Raw genomic sequence first — 10,141 nt, forward strand, 5'->3', positions numbered from 1 at the left:
TGAAAGAAAAAGTAGATGCACTAGTGAGTCAGTCACCTTCTATTGAGGAACTAATTGTGATTTTTACTTGAATTTATGATAGAAGCAATGTTTATAACTCGATTTGCACCAAAAATTAATCAACTATAATCTTAGCAGACAAAATAGTAAGACTGCTTAATCATAACAGTGGTCAAATTTTGATAACACTAATAATAAAACTAATTAATTTTTGGGGTTTGAATCTCTGTGGTTAACAATGTTCTGTCTACAAATTAATCAGCAATCCTGTGTAGTGTTAGCAGACAAATTCCCCAAAAATATTTTTTCAAATTTCGGATTAGGCTTAGCTTAATGTGGTTAAGCATGATTTGGTAAATCATGTGAAACTTTATTGTCTAATTGACAAGCATGTTACATGCAATTTTTGGTTCAAATTTTCGGAAATACGAGGCAGCTATTAATATAATATATATATATATATATATATATATATATATATATATATATATATATATATATATATATATATATATATATATATATTCTCACGTATTGATTCACGGATGGAAAAATGTGATGACACTATATTCCGGGATATCATCCGTTCGCTCGTTGAACTCCGACTGGAATCCTGCAAATCTTGCATCCGACTGGAATCCTGCAGACGTTTCGCCAAAATCTCACTTGGCATCTTCAATGCTCGCGCTCCGAAAACACTTCGAACACTGATCTTAGTTTTTCATAACACTTGGTGGCTGTAAAGGTCTCCTTCCCGTAAAGGTGTATGATATTCTCACATATTGATTCACGGATGGAAAAATGTGATGACACTATACTCCGGGATATCATCCGTTCGCTTGTTGAACTCCGACTGGAATCCTGCATCGGACTGGAATCCCCCAGTGTTCGAAGTGTTTTCGGAGTGCGAGCATTGAAGATGCCAAGTGAGATTTTGGCGAAACGTCTGCAGGATTCCAGTCGGAGTTCAACAAGCGAACGGATGATATCCCGGAATATAGTGTCATCACATTTTTCCATCCGTGAATCAATACGTGAAAATATATATATATATATATATATATATATATATATATATATATATATATATATATATATATATATATATATATACATATATTCGCGAAAGAGGGGACAGATAGACTAGCAAAAATGGAGCTTGTTACAGAAGTACACTACCTATCTCTCCTACCGCAATACCCAACAGCTTCATTAAAACTCTATCTGACCAGAGATCTAACAATAGATTTCTCAATATGTGGCTTAAAGCGGAAGATATGAGACACACTAAAGCCCTCTTTAAGAGGCCTTCCAGGGATAAGAAAGTAGTTTTGGACATATTTTAGTATAGAAAGCTGTGTATTATATTTGAAGTAGAATCACTCCTTACATTTTTTTCCTTTTTTGGACCCCTAGTATATAAAAATTATAGGAAAACAAAATGATCAATTTATATCAAACTTACATGTAATGCACTAATCCAATCAGGATTTTGTTTTGATGAGAGGGTAAATAAAATTTCTAAGCTAAAAGGATCCATGACAAGAATTTCTGGATAATATCCACTGCAGAACAGGCGCACATCTTCACAGTTGCACATATGATAAGACTGGAAATCAGAAAAAAAAGTTATTAAATAGGTATTTATAATTATTATAAGGTTTTGTTGTCCCTAATAATAAGGGACAGATTTTTTATAATTCTATAATTTATGGTTTAAATATGTTTTTAGAAAATGATAATTAAACATACCTGCATATTTGTATGAACTTGAGGTAATTTTACAACTTCCCGACATTTGCCATCAGTCATATCCCAAGTACACATCTCACCAGCCTCAGAACTGGACACAATATAATTGTTATCCACCATTATTGAAGCTTTGGATATACACAAAACAGGTGCAGTGTGTCCAACTAACAAACATCTGGGAATCATTTCTAATGTATCAGGATCCACTTGCCTAAAAATAAAAATAAATCAAACAATAATACTGACAAGACTTGTCCCAAGAACTTACCATAAACAAATTTGGCCATCATAACAACCTGTTGCCAAAGTTTTTTGGTCTTTGGATAAAAATATACAAGATATACAATGTGTTGGAGCATGTTTACCCCACAACACCACAGGTACCACTAAACTTGTTCCAGGCATTTTGTCCTACAATCAGCCATTAACAGTTTTCACTTTTCTGCTGTAACTTGTTTAACCAATGCATCACATGATCACTTTGATCAACGTTAATTCTTGTGTCCATTAAATTTGCATACAATAATGTTTGGAATGCAAACACGGGAAAATTGGAAATTAATACAATTAAAACAATAGAACCAGAATTAAATGCTTGGCTACGCACCCAAAGAGATTCTTTATTTATTAAATAACAGTTAATTTAAATATGATCTTAAGGAAGTATTCAAAATAATTTCGAATTAGTCTTTCTTACCTTTATTCAAAATAATTAAAATGACGAAAGCTATTTAAAATATTTCAAAATACGAAAGATCTACAACCATTTTGTCTTATTAACCATAGATAAATATATTTCTGACTGATAATCAGCTGCAACGAACAAAGCCCTTTTGTAATCAAAATAGGTGATAAGTTAACTAAAATGTGTTGCCAGTTCCTGACGCACAAAACGGTGCGCACTCAAAAAATTCTAGTTATACCGATGTGGACTTGTCTTGTCCTAATGGGTGTCATTTTTTTGTGGCACGCTAAGGGAATACCGGACAGTATAAAGCCGGTTACTCGGCTAAAGGCTGAAATATCTGCATACAAAATAAAAGTCATTAAATCAAATATCAAAAGGTAAAATAAGGTTAAATAAGCCATTAACCTTGTTCAGAGTTAGGTACGTGACGTCACTGTTATCGGTATGTGCTCGACGTAACCATACTCCGTGTTCTTGTTCTTTCTCAATAATTATTTTTCTATGCATTAATGTAAGTAAGATAGCTGGTAATAAAATCACCACCTACTTTTTCCCGAGTTTGTCGGTGTAAATCTGGGCAAATAATTTATTTCTTGAAAACGATTTTATGTAGGTAGATGAGTAAATAGATTATTTTATATTTAATGGGCTCAATTGCACAAAATAGTTTTTTAGAAGTGCCAAGGAAACATAAAAGGTAAAACTTTATTTTTTACATTTGTGCTACTGTTCCTTGTCCTATGGTAAATAATTTTTTCCTACCTTTTAAAAAAATGAGAAAGGTGATAACCTGATAACAAAGATATTATTCAATGGTCGTATTCAGCCGACGTAGCAAAGCGTTCCCGATACGTAGCGGTAGCGACTGGCAACGTGTATGTAGAGGTTATGGTGTCTTATTTTTGTTTGAGTGTTGTTGATTTTGAGATTTAGATTTTTTCGAAGGTATATTTTTTTCAGTGTTTGTGTATAGTGCTGCTGATTTAACATGTGTTAATAAAGCGGACATGTCTTTGTACACTAGTACCTACTACATCAGAAACTAGTAGAAACGGGAGTTATGGACATTTTAATTCAAAACGAAATGACCGAGGATAATTTGGTCAAATGGCTTTGGAATTAGCAGAACCAATTCGAATATTTGAGGATACTGAAGGTGATGAGTGTCCAATACCAAAAAATCAGAAGTATTACTAAGAGTGCAAGGAGTTATGAAGAAAACTTATTCTTAGAATATTTTTGAGGCCGACATTTGTAAACATATTAATTACCACATAGCACGTTTTGGAGCAGCGAGACATTTGATATGTTTAGAAGAGATGCTAGAAGAGGAGCTACCACACCTGGAAGTAGATATTGCAGATGAGGGTGGAAATGAGGAGAGGAACCAAATAGCAAATATGTTTTTATAATTTATTGCTCTTTTTTTGTAAACTTTTATTTCTTTCCTCCTGCATTTTCTTGCTTCTTTCGATGGCGTTTCGTAAGAGGTTACTTTCTTATACTCAAGCTTCCTTGATATTTGTCAGCCTTCGTCATAGATAAAACATTCTACTCTTTGACTCCCTAGTCCTGGTACTTCTAAAATGAAAACATGTTGTAAGCAGCAACCCATCCCTTCGACATAACTGGTGTTGACTACGCAGGTCCATTTTCCATGAAAAGTAAAACAGGTCTGATAAAGGCAATTCATTTGGAATTGGTAACCGACCTCACAAAGGATGCACTTATTTTAGCTTTACGTAGATTTGTGTCTCGCAGAGGGAAACCGAGTCAAATATTCTCGGACAAGGAACTAATTTTGTAGCAGCCAGTTTTGAATTAAATGCTTTATACAATTTTATTAGAAAAAATGGCAACGATTTAATTCATTCCTTTGGAAAAGTAAATTTTAACCAATTCGTTTTCACTAAGAGTGACAACTTGCCCACATTGAGTTTTACAAGGATTTGTAATTGTCAAGCAGTAGTTCTTGTGATTGTTCTAGCAAACTTACAGCTTAATCGTTTTCTTATAGTTCCTGTAATTCTTGTACACTAAAACATATTCTCTGGCAACAGCAATTCCTAGCTCGGCGTTGCCAATTATATTCGGATTTCAGATGCTGATTTTGAGTTCTTATGAAAATTGGGCTATTTTTTCAGAAAAATTACGGCAATGTGACAACTCAGTTATTTGGCTGTGATGCATGCGCATAAGATCCACACCTCTACGAAAATATCATAGCCACCTGCGGCGCATCACTTTTTACCGTAGTAGGGTCACTATATTATCTCATAGCTATGTGATGAGAACGACAAGGCCGTATTTGTCCAAAATCGTATCGGGACGTTCCGGGCTCGCGCGAGGGAGGCTGGCAAAGCGTTTATGTGGAGAAAGAATTTTCATGGAGAGAAAATAACCATGATTTGTTTACATTACAATTTTTTTTAAATACATCTATTTGATAATATTTCCAGTGACTCAGCTTAAAAAATTCAGTTGCATTTTAATTAATCAAAGAGCTAAATGTGTTTGTTCAAAGGTTCTCAATTATTTTAAATAAATCATTGCGGGCATAGTAAAATTGTATTTACGTACCTTTTTACTAGGAAAATTGCATACGGCGATTATCACGAATCATGAAAGGTTAATAAAAACGTGTGCCCAATTGTTTTCACAGCTAAAATTATTGATGATTTTTAAATTCTAATTAAATAAATTAAATACTTCAGCTGCGACTATTTTCAGAATATGGTTGTCAATGAAAACATTTTGGATTGTGCAAAAAATTAACCAGCTACCTAGGATACCCAAGAGCCAAAAAGTAAAAGTTACCTAAGTAGTTATCAGGATAAAAAGTATGAAAATTTTGAAATTGCATTAAAATTTTAGAAAAAAAAGAAAACGCCAAATTGCAAAATAAAAATCCCTTAGGTGTCCAATGAAATACCAACCTCCACCTTCAATAGAAGTTGTAAGTTTTTTTTTAGCTTAAACAATAGCGTAAATTGTTGTTCTTTACGTCATGTCCAATAACATCTAATTTTTTTGTAAACTGTTAATTTTATTTCGTTTGTATGTACAGTATATAGTGGAAACCAACTATATAGATAATTAACTTAAGTAAAATAATTTTACCGCATTTTATAAATTAATTTGCTATCCGGGCCGTGCTTACACTTGTATTTTATTTAATTTGTGTCAAGTAAAATTCTTTAACCCGTGGTATCTTTACCAAACCGAGTGCCTTTGGTCTGCTCAGATTGATAGCGGGAAGGGCGGGGTTGAAGTTATCTGTTTCCTTTTTTTCTCTTTCTTTTATTTTGTCGGGCGCCAGTCCTTTTTTTATACAACGGAACAAAATTGGAAGTTAGGAAAAGGACAAATCTAGCTTCCTACTATTTCAAAAAAAAATTTGGAGGCAAACAAGGTCTCAGAATCAGAAAATAATATAAAACAGTTAAAATTTAATTCTGCATGGATTCTACAACTTAATTAATTCGCACCCCTTTACAAGTACCCTGTTACTTGTCTGAGGTTTTGGTGCTGATGCTTGACTGGCTGCAGATGTCACAGGACGGTGCAACTGGTTCCGTCAACCTGGTCGCTCGACTGGTTGGGTAACAAATTTCTAGGTTATGTCGGAGTAGAACGGCAGTTCCCCGAGATCCTGACGCGGTTCTGGATGATTTAATCTCAAATAAGACAAGGCAACAGCAGTAACTTGTAACGGAGGAATTTAAGAGTACAAAACCATCAGTTTTCTAAATTTAAAATAGACTGAAGGTCTAACGGCTAATGATTAAAAATAATTAACAACAATGATGATGGTGCTCAGGCACCCTAACAATGAAATGAAAATTACAACAGAACCTTAAAATTATTACAAAAATTGCCTTTTTTTTAGCCCAAATACAAAAATTAAAACACTATTTGACGAAGCGTGTTTAGAATAGAATTTATCAAATTAATACAAAAAATAAATAAACAAATGACTGAAATGGATAATTCAAAATTAAGTTGCCTTTGGATGGGCGGTATTTATAATGGTGATATTCAAAATATAATTTCTTGTATTTTAGGTATCAAAACCAAAAACTGCAAAAATAATCAGTAAAAGAACATGAAGCTCATCGATCATTAAAACAATACTGAAAATATAAATTTTAAATGTTACTGAAAGGAGGTATCGAACACTATTCAAACGAAGGAGTCTCAAACCACAGATATCGAGAGATACGTGCAGGTGTTTAAGCAGTGGTAACTTATGATTTCTTACAACAGTAAAGTTAAAAAAAAACAACCACTCACTCGCAGGTATCCTCGCTGAAAGTACTGGCAGAAACCTCCTTTGTTTGGTGTCTCTTCGACTGGATTTTAAATGGAAATAAACCTGATACAATGTTCTTTTTACACTAAAAGAAACCGGCAGTATCAGCGTTCAATTTATCACAAGCAAAGGAGAGAAAGAGAGGCCCCCAATCTAGATACCAAGAAAAAAAACACGTGTTGCAGCATGAAGGCGATACAACACACAAGATACGTATCACGATTGGTAGGTAAGCAAAAATATATCGGGCACAATAAAGGGAGAAAGAGGCCCCCAACCTCGACACTAGAATGTATCACGATTGGTGGGTAAACAAAATAAAATATATCGTGCACCAGAAGCTTCCTCAATATATAAATTCAAAATTTATACTTTAAACTGTCGATGGCTAACACATTTGAAAATAAAACGAGATTATTATTTCACAAATAATCCAAAAATGACAATCAAAGAAAATGTGCCTTATGGCATAACCCGTAAAATAAAAGAAATTACTTGTCGCAAACTGAAAAATTGAACGTTTAAAGGAATTTTAACATTACCAAGCCAAATTAAAAATATAAAATCAAATATATCACCATTATAAAATACCAAGACCACGATGTGCCCTCTTCCAATCGCCAAAAATCTCTCCCGTCTTAATTCGAACCTGTTCCAAAAAAGAAAAAAGCGCCCGGTTCGACCGCGCATCCGTTTTATATCCGTACCGTCAAAATAGTTCCGAGAGAACAATGTATCTCAGAATAGAGGTTGACCTACTTACTGTGTACTTCACTCACAAACACGTCACAAGCGGCACGGAAACCGATAAATCTTGATGTCTAATTGAAATTATATTGTAACGAAATTTATTTCGTTACATTTGTTATAAAATAGCTCAACAAATGTAATTATGCCTTTATATTATTACATGATAAACCGGGCGAAATGGCGCTATTTTTGGGTGGTTTTTGTTTATGAAGTTGATACGCACATATTCATAAAATTTAAATTAGATTTTACCGGCTTCTACTGAAACTGATTTCGTTTTGTACAAAATATTTATAGTTTCGAAAAAGTCAAATCATTTGGTAGATATAATATTCCTACTTAACATCAAAATGGCAGTGTGATGGCAGAATTACTTTCAATTTAAATTTAAACAAAAAATGAAGTATATTTTTTTAACATTGGTTGATACTCTTGTAAGGAAACTAAGATAATTTAGAAATAAATACTCAATCGTTTAATTTGAAAAATTTTAATATTATATTCAATGACAGGTTAAGGAAATAAGGGATTCTCTTTAAATTAATAACAATATATTTACATCTAATGAGTTTGTACCTATGTACACAGTACACTAGTCAAATTTAACAAAATTTAGAAATACCTGGCAAAAATGAAAGAAACATCCATGCATAGCTGCTTGTGGGTATACCGTTCTCAATGAATTAATAAATGCTGATTCATAATCTGTTACCATAGTACCATTAATATTATGGGGAAATATCTCGGTAATGTGATGATGTAATACAGCTTCATACAGAGACTTCAACTTTCTCTCCATAAATACAAGTAAAATGGGAAAAGCCTAAAATATTGAACTACTAACAGTAAATGTACTGGTTAAATATTATTATTTGTGACCAAGTTGTGACTTCCATGTGGATGGGTCTCCCGAGGCGAGATGGTAGCAACTGAACGAATGTTCAAATGATCGAAAATTACGAACGGTGTTCGGGTTCCGGCGGGGGAGGGGTGGGGGTTCGGGTTCTGGCGGGGGAGGGGGTTGGGGTGATGATTTCCAGCGATTTTTATAGGGATATAAGTTTGAAACTTATTTAAAATGATTTATCTTACTAAGTTAACATTTTATTATTTTTCTTAAACAGGAATTCATCTAATTGTAGGTAGTAAATTCATAGGGTAATGCAGAACAGGAACATAACTCCTTAACAAATAGTTTTTCACAACGACTTTATATATTATTCATGCAGAAGGTGTAACGGAACGAGGTAAAATTGATTTAATATTTTATAGTAGCTCACAAAAAAGGCATTTTGCATGTTTAGTGCAGGAACGTCGTTTTTTATAACATTATTCAATTTATAGGATTAAAGCTTAATAAATATATGTATGTTCGAGTTATTGCAAAAAGATATCTCAACAGCACAGAACCAGAATATCAAGCATCAGGAAAAGTTGAAGAGATCGGTGTGTTCATCTTAAGGAAGGGACAACATAATCATGAACAGTTGAAGGACCAAATGCAAGACAGGAGTTGCAAACATGTGTAAGAAAGGAGACCAAAAGAATATAGGCAATAGACTTGTGACAAGGTAAAGATGTTATTAATGATAAAAATGTTTGTAGAAATGTGTAGTACATTACACTGCATAACTGAAACTACATAAGTATTAATAAGTTTCAATTATGTTAACGTAATCTTAGAAATGCCGAAGGTGTCTTACTTCAACTCAGTATGTACCTGTAGGCAGAGGTTGAGGCAATCGAATGTACCTGTAAAACTGAAAGACTTGACTAGAGTTCTAGGAGCAAGCGAGTGACCTAGATATTAGTTTGGTTATACAGTTTGGCAAAGCTTGGCATGAGCCATTTTTATCGCAAGGTCCTGTATGAAAGGATAACCAATTTGTTGGACCTACCCTTCATCAAATATCGGCATAAATTTTGATTCTTTTGTGGGTTTAGCAAGTATTTTATATTTTTTCAGCAGGTAACCGTTACCTTTGTATAAGTTAAGTAGTAATTTTCGTAAATAAACTTAGTTGACGTTTATTAAAAACTCCTAATAAGGTATATAAAAAGGTGGCCTTTGTCCTAAAAATAAAAAATATTAGTATAGGATTTTACTTGGACAAGGCACTGTGGATTGTATGTCAAATACAAGGAAATGTGGATGGAAAAAAATTATGGCGTAAATACTATGTTTTGGGAAGGATTATTAAAATGCTTGTGCTTAAAATTTTTGTTTCATTTCAACCATTTAAACAGATTTACATCATAAAAGAGAACAATCTACAAATATTTTGTGCTACACCAGTTCAACAACAAAAGATTTGATGGGACCACTAGGGACATTTCTGGGCCGCTCTGGGGCCATGAGTCCAGAAACCAGATCCATGATGCTGTAGATTTAAAGTACTTTTGTATCACCATAAGCACATTTTTATATGATTCTCATGTGGCTATAGGAAATGCCCCATCATATTGGTGAAGTAGACTATGGGTAGGGGCCCATAAATGTGTGTTATTCCAAGGCTCACTCGCAACTGGCTAGAACAAATTGTACAGTGAATTCAGTCACCTTATAATCCATTTTATTCCCATCATCAGCTGTAAACCCTACCTATTTTGCTAAAAAATGAATTTTGTTGTGGACATTG

General features: G+C 33.6%; 1 long non-coding RNA gene across 7 annotated transcripts; it reads left to right on the forward strand.

Annotated features, from left to right (window-relative positions):
* The first annotated feature begins 2,939 nt into the window (after positions 1-2,939).
* Positions 2,940-9,545, forward strand: LOC132699744 (uncharacterized). 7 transcript variants are annotated; one of them, XR_009618542.1, is made up of 6 exons: positions 2,940-3,137; positions 3,401-5,396; positions 6,505-6,682; positions 6,740-6,977; positions 8,645-8,749; positions 8,847-9,545. It is a non-coding gene; the product is annotated as an uncharacterized LOC132699744 (long non-coding RNA). The 7 variants fall into 7 exon arrangements; XR_009618544.1 differs by having other exon boundaries at positions 5,171-5,396; XR_009618545.1 differs by lacking the exon at positions 2,940-3,137 and having other exon boundaries at positions 3,144-5,261; positions 5,315-5,396.
* Positions 9,546-10,141: the final 596 nt, after the last annotated feature.

Source organism: Cylas formicarius, unplaced genomic scaffold (assembly GCF_029955315.1).
Source record: "Cylas formicarius isolate icCylForm1 unplaced genomic scaffold, icCylForm1.1 PGA_scaffold_10__41_contigs__length_53128322, whole genome shotgun sequence".
Lineage (NCBI taxonomy): Eukaryota > Metazoa > Arthropoda > Insecta > Coleoptera > Brentidae > Cylas > Cylas formicarius.